Genomic DNA, 6,851 nt, shown 5'->3' on the forward strand with positions numbered 1-6,851 from the left:
CTATAGTTTTTCTTTTCATAAGAGTAAAAAGCATGTTCCTATTTTCTAATTTTCACTAGTTTGTCAAATTTCTTTTTTCTTTTTTATTATATATACTAGTGTCACCCGGCGCGTGCTAAGCCCCAACTCAATACTAATATTAAAATTAAATTTATAATTACTTTTAAAAAAAATCGCTTTTTGTGACATTAAGTTATTGAAGAAGTAGTTCGACATTCTCTACGAACTCCTAAAAACTAAATCATAATATATATATATATATATATATATATATATATATATATATATATATATATATATATATATATATATATATATATATATATATATATATATATTTGAAAGTCAAAGAAGAATTTATTTTTATTTTCAAATAAATTAATGTTATAAGAACTCTTCTCTTTTTAATTTCATTGAATGCTTTTGAGAATTCAGTTTTCACTAGTTTTTAATTTAATTTTAAAGTTTTAATGTTTCTTCCATGAAATAATGGCTTGTTCATAAAAAAGATCATCAAATGGAACACCTAAAAGATGTAGCAACAATAAAGAAGGAAAGTAACTAGTAAGTAAAAGACCCAAAATGGAGAAAAGATAATATTTTGAAGGAGGCATTATATGTCTGCAACAAAAAATTATAGAAGTAAAAATATCGACAAATACCAGCTAATAAAACTTCTGTCATTAGCAACATTTTCTAAAAGAGTAAGAAGGAAAGTTACCCCACAACCAGTATCAATGGTTGTTCAAATATTTAAGATAGATCAACTTCCAATATCATTAGTATGTGCAAATTTATAATTATTTAATATGAGGTCTTTAAAGATAAAGGGTTATCTCTCTCCCCCAACGATGTCAGCTGAGGAAGAAGATGATCAGTTTGTGATTGTTCCTTTTCTTTTCACTGTTGTAGCCTAAAAAAAGTAAGGTGGGGCTATATTCCAGATCAAAATAATTCAGGCAAAGTATAAGTGTGTTACTGATAATTCAGGATAAGTTTGAGGGTGTTTTTATGCATTTTCCCTTAAAAATACATCATTAGCTTTCAAAGGAGATTGAGACTTTGAGCTGACCAAGTAAAGAATCACTTTATTAGTACAAAATTATATCAATATTTTTATGAGTGTATACTTAATACCTCACATGAAAGCATGATTACGGGAAGGAAAAAGTACTAGATTCTACTCGACTTTAAATTTAGGAATCATAAGGAGAAATTTTAAATACTCTTTTTCTTGTCTATCACTCTACTTTCATCTTGTATTAGTATGAGAATAATTTTTTATTTAAAGAATCATCAGAAGAAAATAATATAGATTATTTTGCTTTTTCTTTTTAAATTAGAAATTCCATGTTGTCAAACAATGATCTTTTTGCTTTTTCTTTTTTAGTTCTGAATAAAGGTTTAAAATGTTAACATTGTTAGTGTGTTGTGAAATTAGGAATTCTATTTTCACATTATTACGTTAATTAAAAATTAAAGAAGTTTAAAATGTTGATGTTATTCTTGTTTCTCCTCCGTCATACTTTTTCCCAAATTCATAAAATCAAAATGATAAGTTAGAAATTATAATTCGAGTAAATTGCAACTGCCTCCCTTTTATTTCAAAAAGGGAAAAGGCATAAATACCTCTAGACTATAGCTGAACTTTAAATTATACACTTATTCTTTGCATAGTAACACTCTTTAAGTGATGATGTGGCAATAAGAGTGTGTTTCACTCTCTTTAAATGTAAACAATATTTTTATAATATAGCAGTTACTAAATATATATATATTTATGTTTTTCTTTTCTTTTTATCTCAGTTACTAAATATATATTTTGTTTTTCTCTTTTTTTTTTCTTTTTTTTCTTTTTTTACTTCTTCTTTTACTTTACCTTTTCCACAAGGAACATGAATGCTAATGACCTTTTTTGGCATCTCTAGTACTAGTACGAGAATATCTTTTTATTTAAAGAATCACCGGAAGAAATAATACAAATTCTTTTCCCTTCACTGTGAATATAGGTTTAGAATGTTAACATTGTTTTCTCAAGTTAGGAATCTTGTTTCACGTTATTATATTAACAAAAAAAGGTTGTTGGCATTTTTTTTTCTCTTCCTTCATACTTTTTCCTAAAATCAAAATGATAAGTTATAACAATTAAAATTCGAGTAAAATTGCAACTAACTCCCTTTTAATTATAAAAAGGGAAAAGGCATAAATATCCACTATAGCTGAATTTTCAATTATACACTTATTCTTTGCATGCGTTTATCACTCCTGAACTATGTAGAAGTAGAATTATTAACACTTAGGGTCGTTTGGTAGGATGGATAGCATGAGACGGGATTATTAGTCCAATGGGATTGAAATTATCCTATGTTTGGTTGGTGGGATAACTGCTTTGGTATTCTACCCAATCCCATCTATAGGGGTAGGGGTGTTCATGGGTTGGTCTTGAGTTAAAACTAAAACCAAACCAATCTAGTCGGTTTTTAAAATTATTAAAACCAAACCAAACCAAATATATTAAATATCCATTGGTTTGGTTGTAGTCGGTTTGGTTCGGTTTGGGTCGATTATCGATTTTTAAGAAAATTAAGGGTATTTCTCTTTTACCTATAATTAGGAGAAAATTTTCTATCATTTTCCAAATAAAAATCCGTTATTACCCTTTTATTGTGGTAGACTGGTAGCTATAGTTTCTTGCATTATAGAGAAAATGTCTAGGATTTATGATTTTAATTAAGTGAATAAAGTTTATAAGAAATATAAAAAATAAATCTAAGTAAATCTCATATAGTTGTTTCTTTGAATACGTGAGTTTGAATTCATGGATTTCTTTTTTAAAATCGACTAAAGGCCCAAGTAAATATTGATTTATTTAGTCGGTTTGGTTTTGGTTTTCGATTTAGATCGGTTTTTAACCAAACCGTGAACACCCTTATATATAGGATAAAAGGTGGGATAAGTTATCCCATGTAGAGGGTGGAATAAGTTATCCATCATATCCCACCCAATCCCATGGATAACTTAACTCTCCTACCAAACGACCCATAAGTTATGAGGAAGCATAGAGAGCTGTGTTTCACTCTCACAAATATGAAAAGTAAGAAAATATGAAGAAAAAAATATTTTATAATATATTAGTTACTAAATATATAATTTTTTATTTTGGTTTTCTTTTTGTCCTTTTTCTTCTTTCCTTATTTCTTCCGTTGTTTGCCTTTTCACGAAGAACATGAATGTTGACGACCTTTTTCGACAATTTTTCTCTTTCCTTTATTTTTTATTTCTAATCTTCTTCCTTTTGAGCCGAGGGCCTACCGAAAAAAGTCTTTCTACCTTCACAAAGTAGGGTAAGGACAACATACACACTACTCTTTCTAGATCCCACTTGTGGGATTACACTGTGGTATGTTATTGTTGTTGTAATCTTCTTTCTCTGCTTTTTTTTCTTTCAACCACGTCACGACTCGACACCTTAACCTTCACCTTTCCCCACCCATTTAATCTTTACCTCGACACACAATACATCACCAACTTCAGTTTTTTCTAAGTAAAAAATGCACGTGTCAGATTAGGATAGGTGTGTGTGTTTTACCACTTATTTCAGATTTGAGTGTGACATTTCAGGATGAACTAATTTTACTTCTCGATTGTTCAGGGGATATAATACTCTACGAAGAATGTGTATGTAGTTGTAAATTCAGCTACAAATCTTTACATTTTTTCCTTTTAAAAAATATAATCTAGTTCGAAAAAATCAATAGAATGCTCTTTTTGTCTAAATTGGACTCTGAGAGACCTTCCTGCACTAGTCTTGCAACAAAATAAAATAAAAAAGCGACACACCTTTGATAGAAATTCAAATTGTAATTGCTATACTGGAATTGCATAAGGAGCTCTACTATGATTTTACAATATAATTAGAAAAAAAAGATAAGAACAATCTGCAAGTCGTTTCAAAATATTTTGAAATTAGTTTCAAGGAAAAAAGCAAAGATTAAAAAAATAAAAGAAAAAATATAATGTTTAAGTCAGAAACATTAGTTTTTACCCCTGAAAATAACTTTTGTTATATTAAGCTTACAACTATTTTTATGAGAAGATGTCACTGATATTGATACCTACCTTTGGTGTTAAGAAAAGAGAACCAAATTCTACTGCACTTTTAGTTTCAAAATCATAGGGAAAAAAATAAATTATTTCTTCCTTGTTTCATCACACTATGCTTTTTATCTAGTGCTAGTCTGAGAATAATTTTTATTTAAGGAATCATAGGAAGAACAAATACAAATTCTTCTTCTTTTTCTTTTTAAAGTCGGAATTTTATGTTTTCAAACAATGGTCTTTTCCCTTCAACGTGAATAAAGGTTTAGAATGTTAACAATTAACATTGCTCATGTTTTCTCAAATTAGGAGGGAAAAGACATGGATTGCACCCTAAACTTGTCCTGAAAAGTTGAGTTCATACTCCAATTAATCGGGTGAACTAATATCACCCAAAAAGCTGATGTGGCAAAAAAATAATTAAAATATAAAAAGTAGTGAGTAGAGTATATTACCAGAAACATTAATCTTTTGAAATTAAAGAAACTTATTTTTGCGCAACTCCCGGCCCCTTCTTCTTATTCACACCCCTCTCCCACTTCTCTTCCTCTCCATTTTTCTTATCACTGTGAGTTGCAACGCCGCCCCCCCCCCCCCCCCCCCCCCCCCACCACACACACACACACACATTTCTTCTTCATCTTATTGATACCCATCTCAGAAAACAGACTTATTAAGTAATGAATATGCACAATGTCTAATTGTCTTGGTAGATTTATTATAGTATAGCGTGATATGTTTCTTGATTTCATTTTTTTGTTAAGTAAAAAAAGTGTTCCTTCCGTGTCATTTTATGTGAAGGTATTACTATTTGGGTAGTCACACCGTTTTCTTTTACTATATTTTTCTTACTTTTTAAATATTTGGATTTACTAAGTATGTGGACTTATAATACTTTTGAATCATTAAAATAAATTTTATATATATGAAAACCACGCAAAAAATATATGAATTATTAGCTATTTTATTTCTTGAATAGTTGCACTCCTACATGGATCATTATAATTTTTTAAGATTATTTTTTGTTGACGAAAGCGTATAAATAAAATAATACAAGCAACACATGTTTATTTACCATGTAGAAAATCAGTGACAAAATATCAGTACATGCAATGCAAAATAGTAGGTGGGGGAGGCGGGAATTTAATTAGAGTCTTGCAAAATATCTCAAAAGTGTTTTTTATTCTTTACCAAATTATATGATGGCAATTAAAGTACTACTAAACTAAATTAAGGGCAACATAAAAGAGAAATAAGTCAAAATCTTAAATTTTGAACAATAAATCAACAACACATGTCAAATTACAAAAATGGCATTGTGGGGACTACAAAAACTCCACATTCTTGCTTATATGTAGTAGTAATATAGTAACTTTGGTTCAGAGTTTTCACAAGTTTGTCCATTGTGGTTGTAGAAAAAATATACATAATATGACGATCATAAAATATATTTTTTTGCTTTTATTTTTATTAATCGTTTACTCTTCTAAGCATACCAAGAAATGGTTTATGAGACTCCTTAATGCGCAAATATTATTTAGAGTTTGTCCTTCTTATAAGTCGAAGACTCATGCCAAATATTACTCTAAAAGTCTAGCTAAAACGTCATGAATATTAGCTTATAACCTAACATTGCCATGCGTTATAAAAAACCATAATGATTTAGTTATACGTATATTAATTAACAAATGCATAAAACTGCATAAATTGAAGCTTCAATCTTAAAAACCTTATCCCTACTCCTTAATAAATAGTGAGGGTTTATATAATCGGTTATGTTTGAATTTAGCTTTTAATGTGGTAAAATGTATGTAGTTAGTCAACTAGATTTATGTACCAAAACAAATTAGTCAACTAGATTTGTCACATAACTTCAAGGTAAACACGTCATCGAAAAGTTAATCTATAAAATTTAAAGCTTTTAAGTTACTGAAACTCATTTGGGTAAAAGTTTTGACCAATAAACTTTAGCGATCACTGACTGCAAATAATGCGTATTGAACCCACGCATAAAAAGATTACCACCTAGAGAGTTGAAATATTATGTCCCTATAGTTATATGTATATTCTGTGACAAGGATAAAGAAGATAATTTTTTACTTTTCTATTTATAATTAAATTATTATTGTAACTTTAAAAATATATCAGTAGCTTTCAAGGGAGATTGGGACTTTGAGCAAGTAAAGAATTACTTTATTAGCACAAAATTATATCAATATTTTTTTGAGTGTATACCTAATACCTCACATGAAAGCATGATTACATGAAGGAAAAAGTACTAAATTCTACTCGACTTTAAATTTAAGAATCATAAGAAGAAATTTTAAACACTCTTTTTCTTGTCTCATCACTCTACTTTCATCTAGTATTAGTATGAGAATAATTTTTTATTTAATGAATCATCGGAAGGAAATAATATAGATTATTTTGCTTTTTCTTTTTAAATTAGAAATTCTATGTTGCCAAAAAATGGTCTTTTTTCTAAAAAAAATTTTGGGTTAAAAAACAATGGGTTTTTTTCTCTCTGAATAAAGGTTTAAAATGTTAACATTGTTAGTGTCTTCTGAAATTAGGAATTCTATTTTCACGTTATTACGTTAATTAAAAAGTAAAGAAGTTTAAAATGTTGATGTTATTTTTGTTTCTCCTCCTTCATACTTTTCCCAAATTCATAAAATCAAAATGAGAAGTCAGAAATTATAATTCAAGTAAATTGCAACAACCTCTCTTTTATTTCAAAAATGGAAAAGGCA

Source organism: Lycium barbarum, chromosome 4 (genome assembly GCF_019175385.1).
Source record: "Lycium barbarum isolate Lr01 chromosome 4, ASM1917538v2, whole genome shotgun sequence".
NCBI classification, from domain to species: domain Eukaryota; kingdom Viridiplantae; phylum Streptophyta; class Magnoliopsida; order Solanales; family Solanaceae; genus Lycium; species Lycium barbarum.